General features: G+C 41.0%; 1 protein-coding gene across 1 annotated transcript in view; it reads left to right on the forward strand.

Moving 5' to 3' along the window:
• Nucleotides 1–16,281, forward strand: part of NUBPL (NUBP iron-sulfur cluster assembly factor, mitochondrial) — a 267,584-nt gene that overhangs the window by 121,801 nt on the left and 129,502 nt on the right. The window lies entirely within an intron of this gene.

Below are 16,281 nucleotides of genomic sequence, written 5' to 3' on the forward strand. Positions count from 1 at the left end.
TGTTTGTGTCTCTTCTAGGCAGCATATGTATGGATCCTGTTTTCTTATCCATGTAGCTACTCTATGTCTTTTGATTGGATCATTTAATCCATTTACATTTACAGTTATTCTTGATATGTAGTTGTTTATTGCCATTTTGTTATTTAAAGCTATATTACTCTTTTGCTGTATTCTTTACCCCCTTTGTTCTATTTACAGCAGGCCCCTTAACATTTCTTACAGCCTTGGTTTGGTTGTAATGAATTCTTTGAGGTTTATTTTGGGGGGGAAGCTTTTTATTTCTCTTTCGATTTTAAACTCTAGCCTTGCTGGATAAAGTAGTCTTGGTTGTAGTTCTTGTTCTGCATTACTTTGAATATTTCTTGCTATTCCTTTCTGGCCTCAAGTGTTTCTGTTGAGGAGTCAGATGTCATCCTTATAGGGGCTCCTTTGTAGGTGATAACCTGTTTTTCTCTAGTAGTTTTTAATATTTTCTCTTTATCTCTTAGCTTTGGTATTATAATTATGATGTGTCTTGGTGTGGATTTTTTTGTGTTTCTCTTTAATGGAGTTCTCTGTGCTTCTTGAACTTGTGTGACTTTTTCCTGTTTCAATTTAGGGAAGTTTTCAGCTATGATTTGATTGAACAAGGTTTCTAACTCTTGTTCTTTCTCTCCTTCTTCAGGAACTCCTATGATGCAGATGTTGTTTCTCTTTAGATTGCCACAGAGCTTTCTTAGAGTTTCCTCAGATTTTTTCATTCTCTTTTTGCTGCTCTGCTTCTGTGTTTTCATTTTTGTTGTCTTCTAAATTGCTGATTTGATCCTCTGCTTCATCCAGCCTGCTTTTAATTGCTTCTAGTGTAGTCTTCATTTTAGATATTGTATTTGTCATTTCTGACTGGTTCTTCTTTATTATTTCAATGTCCTTTTTAATACCTGTTATGTATTTATTTATTTATTTATGGTCTCACTGTGACCATCCATTGTTGTTCTAAGATCTTTCAGCATTCTAATAATCATTATTCTAAACTCTGCCTCTGTTAGTTTGCTCATGTTTGTATCACTCAGCTCTTTTTCTGAGGGTTTCTTTTGTTGAGTCGTTTGGATTGTACTTCTCTGTCTTCTCATTTTGTCTGTGTTGCCCTGGACTTCCCTGATTGAGGCCTGGGGCAGGTCAGCAGAGGTCAGTCTCTGTGACTGGTTCTTATCCACTTTTTGGGAGCTACAGGTGATCCAGATCTTGTGGCTGCTCTGCTGAGTGTTCAGGTGCCATTGTAAATATCAGCTGCACTCCTAGGCTTGCTTTTATCTACTCTTGGCCTAGGAAAAGTTACTTTAAAAGTTCAGTTCCCCTAAAACCTGCTTTCTGTTGTCTTTTATTGCTGGCTACTTGTTGGGGTCAGTACTGTAATTTAGTGATTAGGTACAGTATTAGATGTGGCCTAATTCTTTGCTTCAGGTGTTTTTCTTTGTAGACATTTTAGCTCTCGTTTTGTGGTCTCCCTACCAGGCCACCACTGCTGTTGCTGCCCAGGCCTTTTGGGCTCAGGTGCTGCTGGCTCCGGCCCACCTCTGCTACCGCTGCTTGTGCGTCACTTGGACTGCTTTGGGACTGCCCCGGCTGGCTCAGATCTCAGCGGCCACCTTGGGGTTTGCGTGCGCCATCTCGGATCTCCGCTGCCCATGCTGACGTTACTGCTGAGGATGTGTCTGCACCTTGAGCAGCTTTGTGCACCATCTGGGTTCCTGCAGTAGCTGGCATGACTTCCACCGTTTCTGGCAGACTCATGCATATGCCATGCTTCCCCACTCAATTGCCACTGGGGCTTCGCCTCCTCTCGGATCACTGTTAAGGGCACACCCAGCCCTGGGCCGGTGTGCACACTTGCCCGGCTCCCCGCAGCTGCCAGGCGACTTTCGCCTTTGCTGGCGGGCTCGCACATGCTCGCGTGTTGCTCCTCTGTTGATTCTCGGGCCTCTGTGTTTGCCTAGGGCGGGCCACTCAGGGAACAGGAGTGTGTGTGAGCCCAGGCTTTCCCAGTGGCAATGGCAGTCCCAGGCTCTGTGGGCCGGCTTGTGCGTGCTCGCTTGAACCTCTGCAGCCGTGCCCTGCCACCTCTGGCTTGTCTGCCCTGGGGAGCACTCAGCAGTGCGGTGGGTAGACCTCTGCACTCTCTATTTGTGTCCCTAACATGGTACCTGGCATTAAGCGCCTTTGTTCTAGCTAGGGTTGGGGAGCCTCCAGTGGACGTGGCACTTTCTTTACTTTGCTGGTAATGCTGGTTCACTTTAAATCTGGGAAGTGACTCAGCCCAGGGGTGAGGGTGTCCGCCTGGAGCCCTAGGAAAGTGGCTGTGAGTGAGGCTTTCCATGCAGTTCCTTTAATACAGAGCCTGGGTCTGAGAGTCCTGCCTCCTTCCCTCAGACTGTGTCCAGGCCTTTTTTCTCAGCCAAATATAGTCCGTCAGCCTAGTGCTCTAGGCTGGTATTCTGGTTTTGGGGATAAGGACCTGCAACTCTCTGGACAGCCTTCCCCTTCATGAAAATTTCTCCCAGGCGCCACTCCCCGGTACCGGGAGCAGGGTGCTTTCTCTGTGTCTCCACCTCTCCTACCAGCCTCGGTGTGGGTTCTTTGGTGGTCCTTGGCTGTAGAATCCTCCTAGTTCAGTCCAAAATTTGTCATTCATGATGAGTGTTCTCATATTTAAGTTGTAATCCACCTTGGTTCTGGGAAGTGGGAGTTGATGTGTCTGCCTACTCTGTGGCTATCTTCTACACCAAAACATGATTTTCTTAAAAACTCTTTAAACATGAAGCAAAATTTCTATGTAATATAAGTAAGTTATTGCTCTTCTATTGTTTTGGGACCTTAATCTGAGGCTAAAGAATAAGTGTGTTAAGCTTGGTCCTGAAATTTTTTTTCCCTTTTAAAGCTATATTTTAGCGAACATGGAAATAGAGATATAACTAAAGCCCAGTTCTTTGAAATATTTGTCTGAGACAATATTATCTAGTATATATCTCAGTTTGATTAATCTAGCAGAGGTTGCTTTTTAAAATTTTTTTTGCTCATCATGCATATATGTTCATTCATTTAACCAATATTTATTGAAATGGTATCAAATAATTATTACGGTGCTATTAAAATGTTATTAGACTTTTTGTCATTGTCACCAGCAGACATTTAGTTGCTACTTACTATGTTTAGGTCATTGGTTAGCTGCTGAGGACACAAGGACGTGTATGACATAGTTCAAAATTGTAACATAAAGCATTTAGTTACGTATTTTCTGTTGACTTACAAGATTTTAGATATGTTAGTAATTTTTATGATTTTTTCAGATACTGTTTTCCAGTGTTTTACTTAAGGCAATCAAAGTTGAAACTTAGAGAACAAGGCTGAGTACTATAAAGTGTTGACTAATCCCTAGCCAGTTGGCCCAGTAGTAGAGCATTGGCCCAGTGTGTGGATGTCTGGAGTTCAATTCCTGGTCAGGGCACACAGGAGAAGCAACCATCTGCTTCTTCACCTTTCCTCTTTCTCTTTCTTTAGCTCATTCTTATCATCCCACAGCTATGGCTCAGTTGGAACAAGTTGACCCCAGGCACTGAGGATGGCTCCATGCCTTGCCTCAGGCGCGAAAGTAGCTCAGTTGCCAAGCAACAGAGCAACGGCCCCAGATGGGCAGAGCATTGCACCATAGGGGCTTGCCAGATAGATCCCTGTCTGGGCACATATGGGAGTCTGTCTCTCTGCTTCCTCGCTTCTCACTTAAGAAAAAGAAAAAAAAAAGTGTTGACTATTGAAGTTGTTCAATATTGTTACAGGATGTAACAGGATTGTTACAGGTATTGTTACAGATATCAGATTTTACAGATTTATTTAGGTTTCATGTCAACAATACTGTGTCACTACGTGGGAAAAGAACAAGTTCTCACAATTAGAAAACAGCCAGTGAGTATTAATTATTGGTTATTTCTTCCTACTAAAAATCCCCTTCTTTTTCTGCTGATTATAAGAAATGACTTACACTAGTACCTCCAACTAACTCATTGTGATGATTAAGTACTTATATATGCATATATATATAGTTTCAAAACATATATAGTTTTGAATACTGCAGTGTTCTTGTTTTACATGTTATTATTGTAGATATCTAAGAAGGGAAGCTCTTACAGATTTTTTTTATTTGTTTGTTTTTTTGTCTGTCACCAGTGGTCTCCAAACCCCTCCCACAAGTCATTTATACCAAATTTCTCAAGTGTTAGAATATCAGTGACATTACTTCATCCATTTACTCTTGTATTCGGGTCTCTGTTAACACAGGTGTAGACACTTTTTCACTTGATAAAACTACTTAGTAAGTGGAAGGTTTAAAGAGTAATTTATTAAGAAAACAATAGACATAAAGCAACAGAAGTATAAAAAAAAGGAAAGTTATGGTTCTTCATTGTCAACCATTGATATTCTCACTTCTTGTTTTGGGTAGTTTTGTTTTAGAGCAATTTTTAAGGCTGGGAGGGCCCTGACTCTCAGAGCTTCTTTTCTAAACTGACACACAGGGAAAGCCTCCTACTGTAGACCTGTGATTATATGTAGCTGAGTGAGGTTATCTTGTGCTCTACATTAGTAGTGATCAGCCTTCTTCAATCAGCCCTAGTCCTGGTATCCTTGGAAGATGAAGGTACTTAACCATTCTTGGCCATCAATTTCTTGAAATTTTTCCTTAGTTTTTAGACATTTGAATCCCATCTTCCTCTGCCCAGGATGCAGGAACTAGCATGCCATCTCCTCTTCTCCCATTTGGTATATCATTAGCTATTTCTTCACACTAGCTCTTTCCTTTGGCAACGTTAGGTTTCTTCACCTATTTAGTTTCATATCGTTCTTCCCTAGATCTTTTCAGTCTGGTATTAGGTTTCTCATCTCTGAATTTCCCTTTGCTTCCCAGTAAAAATTTAATTTACTTTGACTGGTTCTTTTTCTCTTGAGTGAGAAACATGTTCTCAGCCCATTTGTAGGCTAACCCTTACTCCAGGAATCATTGAAGCTGTAGGCTCAGGTTACTAGTTTTACTTCCCTATCATTTGCTTACTTAAGTACTTCCTAAGGAGAGTGGTGGGACCTTGCCCTGATTTTGTCCTTTCTTATTAATTTTCATTCTCAGCAGTGAACATAGAGAATCATTCTTACTTTCTAAACACAGATCGGGGGAGGATCACAATTTGACTACTCAGTCCAAATGGAGTATAGCATCAAATTTCAATGATTTTTCTGGCATAAGAAGTAAGAATGGTTAGAGAAAACAGCATCTAGTTTGACTTCAGGCCTGAATCTAAAAGGAAAGCAGGAAAGGAAGTAACAAGAAAAGGAAAGGATTGGCAGGTACCAGGAACTTGAAAGTCATCATTTTGGTTTAAACTTGGCCAGTGTTTCATTGATAAAGCAAAGATGCTTGGGTATTCTTTTGTGTATAAAAATACAGAGAAATGTTTTCTATTTCCTTCTTTGAGTATCTACCAGAGGGAAGTAATAGAGGCGCTAGGATTGTCAGTTTAATATATGGGCTAACCGTAGCCCTCACATAAATGGGAAGCATGCAGATAGCTGACTTGTTTATAAGAGAATTGATAAAACGGACTGTCTCATTCTGTGAAGTCAGCAATCAAAATTAGTGCAAAAGGAAGCACTAATAGAAAATGTGCCAAGCCAGTGAACTACATTGATGAAAGGGAGATAGAATGATGTCAGACATGATTCATTAGCAGCAAAAACCAGTGAGGTTAAAATTAACTTGCCTTAGAAAATGAATAAATTAAAAGGAGGCTAATTGCCAAACTTATATAATATCCTATTTCTACCTTGAATACTTCAGAAGAATTCCTAACTTTTCCATTCTTTAGTGCTGTTGGTAGAGACTTTGAAATACTATAACCTACAATGACTTGAACAGAGTCTAGGATGAGGGGTAATTATAAAAGGTAGGGTCTGATCTTCTGCAGTCCTAATTAAGGAGACTTAATAAAGGTCACATACAATTACTTATTGGGCCCTTAGGAAAGCTTCCTAGAGCTGTCGACTTTGTCACATGGGCAGGGGCTTATATTATCTCCTCAAGTGCAGATGGGTAATCAGGAGTCAGAATCAGAGGTTAGAGGCTTGCTGGAGATGTTCAGGTTACAAGAGGATTTGAACAGATGCCAAGCAGGCTATGAGGGAGGGAGGGAGATATTACTGGAGATTTCATAGTATTCAACTATTTATTATTTAGGCAGCTACTAGATTTACATGATTTTAAAATACATATATACCGCTCATAAATGTTAGGGGTTATTTAAAATGAATATGAAGTAATAAAAAAAGAGCATTTGATTTTTTTTTTTATTAAACAAGAACATCAGAAAAGCAAGCTACAAGTCAAAGAAAGTTGTTTGATTATGCAAATGAGAGGCAAAACCAACCTTCATTTCATTGGTGAAAATGCACTATACAAAAAGCTGAAAGTACTGGAGTATCTGTACTTTCCCTGATACTCTAATTTTTGTGAGCAGTATGTTTTAAATTTTAATATCTCCAAAATTGGAGTGTATTTTCTAATCAATAATGTCTTAGCATCATGTTTAGTTATTAATAGTTTTCTCTTTGGTGGTATATAAAATAATGGTGTGTTTAATAATCTGTGGTGTTTTCTATTTAATGAGATACAGTAATTATTTTGCAATGACTTTAATGCTGATTGCATTGTGTTTTTGCCTTTTTTATAATCACTGCAGAGCAATTCTATGTCATTCATTTTGGTCAGATTTTTTGTTAAAAGACTGTTTTAAATAGCTGGTGGCTATTTTGGCAACCCGTTCATTCTCCTTCATCTCCTCATTACTTACTAAATGTTCCCCCTTATCATTTGCTCAGAGACTGCCAGATTATTCTTCCCAATGTGTAAGTGTCATGATGTCAGTCATTTCAAAGACTATGTGTCTCCTTAATACAGTTAAAGGCAACCTACCGTCTGGACTTTATTTGTTCTTTCAAGTAGTTAAATTTTAGAAAAATTCATTGATGTTTGTATGTGTTTAATAATTGTTTTACATAATATTAGTTAATTTTATGTTGACAAAAAGTCTACCAAAAGAAATGACTAATGACGAATTGAAACATCCTTTTGTCTTTTTTGTGTGTTTATGCCAAGCCTGTACATATATCTATGAAAATTAATGTTAGACTTTAATAATTAGTTTATTTTAGTAAAGTCTAAGTCTGGTGTATTAGTTATTGAAATGTAGAAAACATCAGGTTAAAAAGATTGAATTAATATATTATCCTTAGATAATTCTATACTAGTAAAAACAGCTAGCTATTGTTGAGTTTTACTATATGCTAACCCTTATACTGTTTGCCTGCATTATCCCATTTAATGCATACAACTTTGTATAATGGGTACTGTTGTTATTTTAATTTTGCAAGCGAGGAAACTGAGGCACACAGGGATTAAATAAGTTGGACAGGGTCCTGCAAGTAATCTTTCTGATTCCCAAAATGGAGCTTTTAACTAAACTGTACAGCTGAAGTTTTAAAAGGTTTAACTTTTCACTTAGAAGAGTGAAAATATACTCTTTAATATCACCTCTGAAATGCTAATTGATATTAATATATATTAAGAATTTTCCTTTGTTATTTGGCTGCAGATTTGTATTTTATACTTTGTGCATTATAAGGCATATCTCAGAGAATGTATTTGTGAATTTTTTTACTCTGATACTCTTTATTTTAAATGCTGCTTCTTCATTCCACTTCAATTGCATTTTTGTTAGTTTAGATAGTGTGTTATTTTGGTGTGGTTTTTATATGGGGATAAAATCTTTTTAGTAGTGTTCAGCTGTTAGAAGTTTGACAAACCCTTCTATGTCATGTATGATGTCAGTAACTGTAGAAATATAATTATTTATAAACTATAGTTGCTATAAAATTAATTTTTTGAATTAAAAATTGAGTAAAAATTGTTTTATAGGTATTCATTATTTGGACTTGAACATACTTCACTGAGGTACAGTGACATTTCCTAGTTACCTAGAATAAGCTGTAATTCAGGAAAGGGAAATGACTTTCTGACTCACTGATATAGTGAGTATCTATCATGTCCCAATTAAAATTCAAAAGTATTTTTCTTAGTGGTTAATGTTGAAACTGTTTTATTGCTCGAGGAATTTATGGGAGCAGATGACCATTATTAAGTAAGTACTAGTTATTTTTCAGTGACAATTTTAGCTAACCTCAGGTATTGAGTTCTTTTCAAATCATTTTGTTTTCCTCGTGAACAAATTGATTAAGGGAGAATATATATTGCAAAAAAGTTTAGCCCAAGTACAAAATTAGAGGATTTAATCCCTACAAATTTGCCTTTACTTCTGATACCACTTGCAACTTTAGGGGTTCCCAAGACCACCCTTAGTTTTAATAATTTGCTATAAGAACTCATAGAACTTACTGAAAGCTATTATACTCATTGGATGGTTTATTATAAGGAAAGGAAACATTAAAATCAGCCAAGAGGGCCCTGGCCGGTTGGCTCAGTGGTAGAGCGTCGGCCTGGTGTGCGGAAGTCCCGGGTTTGATTCCCGGCCAGGGCACACAGGAGAGGCGCCCATCTGCTTCTCTACCCCTCCCCCTCTCCTTCCTCTCTGTCTCTCTCTTCCCCTCCTGCAGCCGAGGCTCCATTGGAGCAAAAGATGGCCTGGGCACTGGGGATGGCTCCTTGGCCTCTGCCTCAGGCGCTAGAGTGGCTCTGGTCCCAACAGAGCAACGCCCTGGATGGGCAGAGCATCGCCCCCTGGTGGGCGTGCTGGGTGGATCCCGGTGGGGCGCATGCGGGAGTCTGTCTGACTGCCTCCCCGTTTCCAGCTTCAGAAAAATACAGAAAAGGAAATAAAAAATCAGCCAAGAGGAGAGGCACAAAGGGCAGTGTTCAGGAAATTATCAAAAGTGGAGCTTCTGGTGTTTTCCATCTGTCAAGTCAGGCACATTACTTTCTTGGCATTGATGTGTGACACTATGCATGAAGTGTTTTCTACCAGGGAAGCTCACGTGAACCTTAGTAGTCAAAATTTTGCTGGGACTCTGTGACATAGTCATGACCAATTGTCCAGGGGACTAATCTCACCCTCTGAGGGTGACTCAAAGCCCCCATCCTAAATCACATTATTACTATCTGGCTAGCCCAAGGCCTCAGGTAAACAGAGACTTTAAAGATACTTCCTAAAACCCTTTCTTGAGGACTTCTTTGAACAAGGCATACTATAGAGATATAATGTGAATACAGTAATACTGCTTTCTAAAATAAATAAATATATATCTAAAACTAAACTTGGATTTAAAATTTTTTAAATTTTATTAATAAATTGGTTAATAAAAGTATATAGGTTTCAAGTATACATTTCTCTAATGCATCAGCTATATATTGCATTGTGTGTTTACCACCCAAAGTCAAATCTCCTTTTGTCACCATATATTTGATCCCCTCTGTCCACCCCCTTTCTATCTATGAACTACCATGCTGTTATCTGTGTCTGTGAGTTTTGTTGTTTTTTCTTACTTATTCATTTATTGCTTTTAGTTTTATATCCCATATATGAATGATATTATATGGTTCTTGACTTTTTCTGTCTGACTTATTTTGTTTAGCATGATATTCTCAAGATTTATCCATGTTGGCACAAATGATATTAAGATATGCAAATGACCAATAGAGATGAAAAGATGCTCAACTTCACTAGGTATTAAGGAAATGCAAATCAAAAGTAAACCAAGATACCACTGCACACCTGTTAGTATGGCCATTATTAATAAGATGAGTATTAACACGTGTTGGAGACAATGTAGAGAAAAAGGAACCCTCGCTCACTGCTGGTAGGTATATACACTGGTGGTACAGCCACTGTGGAAAGCAGTATGGAGGTTCCTCAAAAATTCAGAGTTTCCATATGACCCAGCAACTCCTCTTCTGGTATCTACCTGAAAAATCTGAAACCATTTATTCACAAAGTTATATACACTCATATTTTCATTGCAGCATTATTCACAGTGACCAAGACATAGAAACAGCTGAAGTGTCCTTCAATAGATGGTTGGATAAAGAAGATGTGGTACATATATACAATGGAATATTTCTCAGCCATAAGAAAAGATGAAATACTTTCATTTAATATGGATATTAACCTAGTATGTTAGAGATACTGTTACTGAGAATTTCTAGGTATTGTAACTCAGAATGGGAACTCCTTGAAAGTATAATTGGTCTGGGCCATACAGTTTTCCAACATGGTCCCACGCTCAAGCCATTGACCCTGCATTTGAGCTGGTGAGCCCGTAATCAAACTGGATGAGCCTACAGTCAAGCTGGTGACCTTGGGGTGTTGAACCTGGAACTTCAAGGTCCCAGGTCAACATTCTATCTACTGTGCCACCACTGGTCAGGCTATATGGCACAAACTTTCTCAAATCTCATGCAGCCCTCTTACAAACATAACCTGTATCTAAACTCATTCTTGCCCTCTTCCTTTTTGTGTCTTTAGCTTCTTTCTCTTATTAACTCTTTCACATCAGCATTTAAACATGCATGGGGCAGACAGTGTTGGCTGCCTATATAAAAGTCATTCCCAACCCATCTCCCTTACCACTTAAAAACAGAATTTGGAAAATCAGATAATTTCTCAACTTCCCTTATTGCTAAGAGGGCCATGTAACCCGGTTCTAACCAATGAGATACAAGATCAAATGTGTAGTAGGGGTGGCTCTAGATAAGGTGTTTTGCTTTCTAACAACAGAGGGGCAAGGTTTGTTCTTCCCCTTTCTTTCTGATGGGAATGTGTTGTGAGAACATGATACCTGGGAGTGGATACCATTTTGTGGCAGAGCAGGAAGATAAAAAGAGCCTTGGCCTGATGACATCACTGAGATTCTGAAAAAACCCTAGAGTTGACTACTTTAAGACTTTTTGTTCAGTAAGCAACAATTGTTCTAATGGTTTAAGCAATTTTAGTTAGGTTTTCTGTTACTTGTAGATGAAAGCGTAAGTTTCTTCTAATAAAAAAAAAACAAACAAAACGAAAACAAGCAACTCTTTTCTGATTCCACTTGGTACCAGTACAATTTTTCTTCTCCCTGGCAGCTAAGCTTCTTAAAAGAATTGTCTAAATCTGTCTTTTACTCCCTCATCTACCATCTACTTCTGTTTGTAGTCACCAGAGATGTCCTTTTTTTAACCCTTTATATACTTTTCAGTTCTTATTTAATTGATCTTTCTGCCATATTTGATCTATTAACCTTAATCTTTAAATTCTCTTTTCCATTAGTTTCCATAATACTACATGTTGGGCAGATAAAATGTATTATGCTCACTTTGTTAAAGAGGCCGTTGCCCAGGTGATATTAATGTGTGTTGAGAATTGTTGTAGCATGAGGCTTGGTTTGGGATTAAGCCTTTCCCACCCTTTTTGATGAGGGGTGGTACAATCCAATCATGCCTCAGAGAAGTGACTTTGTATTAGAGACTTCCCTATTTTGTATATTGGATTAGAGGTTGTGAAGCTACACTATAAAATAGGGGTAAAGAACGGGAACTTGCCGCTTGGTTCCTGAGATTAGCAAGAGAGAGCAGAGGAGAACTGAGAAAGGCCACGTGGAGGAGGCCAGGAGAAGCAGCCAAGATGGCGGAGTGCTGAGCGAGATGCCAGTTTATATAGAGTTTGTATCTGGGATAAGGAAGGAGATGGGGACCTGAGGAGAATAAGTCTGGTGAGCTAGAAACCTTTGATTCTAGGAAACTCGGATAAGTCAGTGGCTTTGTGAGCACTGAGTGTGACTGGGTTTTGGAGCCCAGTGTGTATTTTTACTTGCCCGCCGGGTGCAAGGTAGGATTAAAGGCTATGGCCTACCAGTTTTTGGCTCCTTTGTTTCTTTACCGACTGTCCGAATCCAGTGCGAACCTGCATGGGCCAGGAGGCTGCTAGGATAGTGGCCCTGGCCGTGGCTTCTGTCTTTACATTTGGCGTAGTCTGTGGCAGGATTCGATACAGATCGGCAAGGAGCCTTTGAGTGGTGGAGTAGAGGACTGGCTAGTGTTAGGGTTCCCCATGGCTGTCCTTTTGGGGATCGTAGGCTGGCTGACTTTTACAGCCATGCGTGAGGAAACTGAGAGCTCTGTGGAAGAGGCTGCCCGGGACCTGAAAACCGAGCAGTGGAAGGAACTAGAGCAAACGCAGGAGAAACCGATGCTGACCCTGGAGCTGGAGGAAGCTATGGAGGAGGAGGCCGACCAGGTTTGCGAGATTCGCCTGGAAATGGAGCAGCTGCTGGAGGAGGATTCACAAGTTCGTGAGTTGCAGCTTGCCCTGGATGTTGCAGAGAGCCAGCAGCGGCGGGAGGCCAGGGCTGAGGCTGAAGCTGAGGCCGAGTCCGGAGCTGCAAGGTCTGCGGAGCAGAAGGCAGCAGCGGACGGAGGCTTGAGCCCGGCAGTGCGAGCTGGTGTTTTCAGTTCCTCTTTGGAAGATGAGGAGACTCGAGCTGGAGTTGCAATCCGCAGTCTCCATAAGATGGGAGGCCAGTTGGAAGGAGCACCTACTACAGCCCTGGTAGGTCTGCGATTTTGGGGACATAGGATGGACGTTATCATGCTCTTCAGAGCCAAGATGGAAATGCTGACTGCCATTGCCACGTGCCCCTCTTTGGGACAGTGTAAGACCTGCCAGGATGGCAGGGATGAGGGGGGTGGCTGACGCCCCATGTGCGTGGACTGATTTCCTGGACTACGACCGGAACCGGAGTGGGCATTGGCTCCTTTGTTGGATGGATTTATGGATTACGGATTTTGGACAATGTGAAATACCCTGATGGAGGTGGGGGGTGGCTTTGCTGGAAGCACTCCCCTGCCCCGGGAAGTTTTTCCCGTGGCTAGAAAGAAGACCGAGGACATTTTGCGCTTTGGGCTAAGTGCTGAGAGACTGGTGAAATGTACCTTTGTAATTGTTGAAACTGTATAATTTTTGCTGTTGTAATCTGTGTAATGTTCTAATTTCCTTGCACAGGAATGCCGGTGGTATAGATTGTGGGTAGTAAAGTGAGCATAGGGGTGGATCGTTGGGCAGATAAAATGTATTATGCTCACTTTGTTAAAGAGGCCGTTGCCCAGGTGATATTAATGTGTGTTGAGAATTGTTGTAGCATGAGGCTTGGTTTGGGATTAAGCCTTTCCCACCCTTTTTGATGAGGGGTGGTACAATCCAATCATGCCTCAGAGAAGTGACTTTGTATTAGAGACTTCCCTATTTTGTATATTGGATTAGAGGTTGTGAAGCTACACTATAAAATAGGGGTAGAACAGGAACTTGCCGCTTGGTTCCTGAGATTAGCAAGAGAGAGCAGAGGAGAACAGAGAAAGGCCACGTGGAGGAGGCCAGGAGAAGCAGCCAAGATGGCGGAGTGCTGAGCGAGATGCCAGTTTATGTAGAGTTTGTATCTGGGATAAGGAAGGAGATGGGGACCTGAGGAGAATAAGTCTGGTGAGCTAGAAACCTTTGATTCTAGGAAACTCGGATAAGTCAGTGGCTTTGTGAGCACTGAGTGTGACTGGGTTTTGGAGCCCAGTGTGTATTTTTACTTGCCCGCCGGGTGCAAGGTAGGATTAAAGGCTATGGCCTACCAGTTTTTGGCTCCTTTGTTTCTTTACCGACTGTCCGAATCCAATGCGAACCTGCATGGGCCGGCTGCTGTGATAGTGGCTCTGGCCATGGCTTCTGGCTTTACACTACATTTTCCTGGGTGTCTACTTTTTAATCTTCTCTTTCTCATAATGCTTTATAGTTTCCACTTCCTGTGCTCAGTCTTAAAATATAATGCCATAGCACTGGTACAATTATCCTAATTTTCTTAGGCTTAAAGACCCTTTACAATTTATCTCTTGGAATCTCTTCTGATCTTGTGCTTTCCCTGGGCAATGTCATCCAGTCCTGGAGCCCAGATACATATGTTCATTCCTGAGTTGCAGGAACACCCATCACATGTGCAACAAGCTACTAGACAGCTCTACTTGACTGTCTCATGGATACCTCAAAGTCATGAAGTCCAGATCAGAACTCATCATTGCCTCTCACACACACACTCCCCTCTTTGCTTGTGACAGAGATTCAGTGATTGGCATTGCCATCCATGTAGCTATTAAAGCCCAAATCCTTGGTGTCATCCTTGACTCATCCTTCTTCTTCTTCCACTGTTCATATTTATCGATATTGCCCTCCCATCTCTACTGTTGCCCCTCCACCAGTAAAGTTCACCTGTATCTGCCCCCTTGGAAAGCTGTAACAGACTCTACATCTATATTCCTGTGTAATATGAGATAGTCTAATTTTTCTTAAATGCAGAAGCTCATCATGTTACTTTCCTGAATTAGACCATTAGTGATAACTTGTTTTCTGGATGACAGTTCAAAATCTAACTTGGGAAATAAGGCCCTTCTTGATCTGATCCCTCCCTGCTTATGTCCCCATTCCCATTCTTGGCTTCAGCTGTCCTAAATTATTTGCTACTCCTGGATTCACTTTGCTCCCTCCTGCCTCTAGGACTTCCCTCATGCTCTTCCTCTTTATGGAATACTCTCTTTGTAGCTCTATCTCCTCCTGCAGGTGTTAGCTTAGATGTCATCTCCTTAGGGAAAGCCTTCTGTGATAAACTCTTCCTCCATACTAAGAGTTCTGTGTGTGCAGTGCCTTGATAGGGCCACACTCTTGTCTCAGGGCCTTTGTCTATGCCGCTTCCTCTGCTTTCTGTCTCTTTCCTGTCTCTACCCTGTTGGTGTTCTAGGAAATGTTCTGTTGTGGTCCTACATTTCCTCCTATCACAGCTAAGATATTCTATTGTTCACACTGTGAAATTTGAAGCAATTCCACTGCATTCTTATGATTTAGAAATTTAGAATCTTGAACAGTTTGCTTTTAATTTTTGTCTTCTTCCCCCTTAACTTAAATTTTTACAAACAGCCCTGGCCATTTGCTCAGTGAATAGAGCATCAGCCTGGTGTATGGATGTCTGGGTTTGATGCTGGTCCAGGCATACAAGAGAAGCAACCATCCGCTTCTCTCTCCTTCCCTTCTCCCTTCTCTCCCTCTTCTTGTCCCATAGCCAACGGCTCAATTGGTTTGAATGATGGCCTGGGTTCTGATGATGGTTGGTCCAAGTGCATCAGCCTCAGGTGCTAAAGATAGCTCAGTTGATTCAAACATCATGCCTCAGACAGGGTAGCTGGTGGTTCCCAATTGAGGTGTTTGTGGGAGTCCATCTCACTATCTTCCCTGCTCTCATTTAAAAAAGAAAATCTTGCCCAACCAGGCAGTGGTGCAGTGGATAGAGTATCTGACTAGGATTCAGAGGACCCAGGTTCGAAACCCCAAGGTTGCCAGCTTCAGCATGGGCTCATCCGGCTTGAGCACAGGCTCACCAGCTTGAGCACGGGGTCGCTGGCTTGAGCGTGAGATCATAGACATGACCTCATGGTCGCTAGCTTGAGCGTGAGATCATAGACATGACCCCATGGTCGCTAGCTTTAGCCCAAAGGTCACTGGCTTGAAGCCCAAGGTCACTGGCTTGAGCCCAAGGTTGCTGGCTTGAGCAAGGGGTCACTCGCTCTGCTGTAGAAACAAGGCACATATGAGAAAGCAATCAGTGAATAACTAAGGTGTCGCAACGAAGAATTGATACTTCTTATCTCTCTCCCTTCCTGTCTGACTCTCTCTGTCTCTATCAAAACAAACAAACAAACAAAAAAACAAGAATAAAAAGAAAATCTTCACAGAAAAACAAAAGCCTAAGCCTGTACTATAGCTTTATGCTTCTCCAAGCAAGCTGACATGGCCTAATTTGAGAGTTGATTATGTGCCAGAAGTCAGCTGAAACTGTTGCAATAAATAAAATAAATAAAATGCATTTATAGCTTTCAATGCTAGCCATTGAACCTGACAAGTTCTGACATCTCTCTTCTGTTGGCTGCCTCTCACTTCTTTTTCTGTTTCCATGGAAATGGACATCAGATCACAGAAACATAGTAAGATGCTGGTGGGTAATTGCTGTTGCAGATTTCTGAATTCTCTTTGTTTGTGGAGTGATTATTTTGGTGACTCAATGTAGTATGTGGTAGTTAGCCAAAACATCTAAGGCAGTTTCTGGGTTTGAACACTGTCTGATGTTCCCAAGTGTCATAGACTAGTATTCTAAGATGTATTCCCTGTTTCAGCTCTCAGGAAGAATATTTTTAAA

This window comes from Saccopteryx bilineata, chromosome 4 (genome assembly GCF_036850765.1).
Source record: "Saccopteryx bilineata isolate mSacBil1 chromosome 4, mSacBil1_pri_phased_curated, whole genome shotgun sequence".
NCBI classification, from domain to species: Eukaryota; Metazoa; Chordata; class Mammalia; order Chiroptera; family Emballonuridae; genus Saccopteryx; species Saccopteryx bilineata.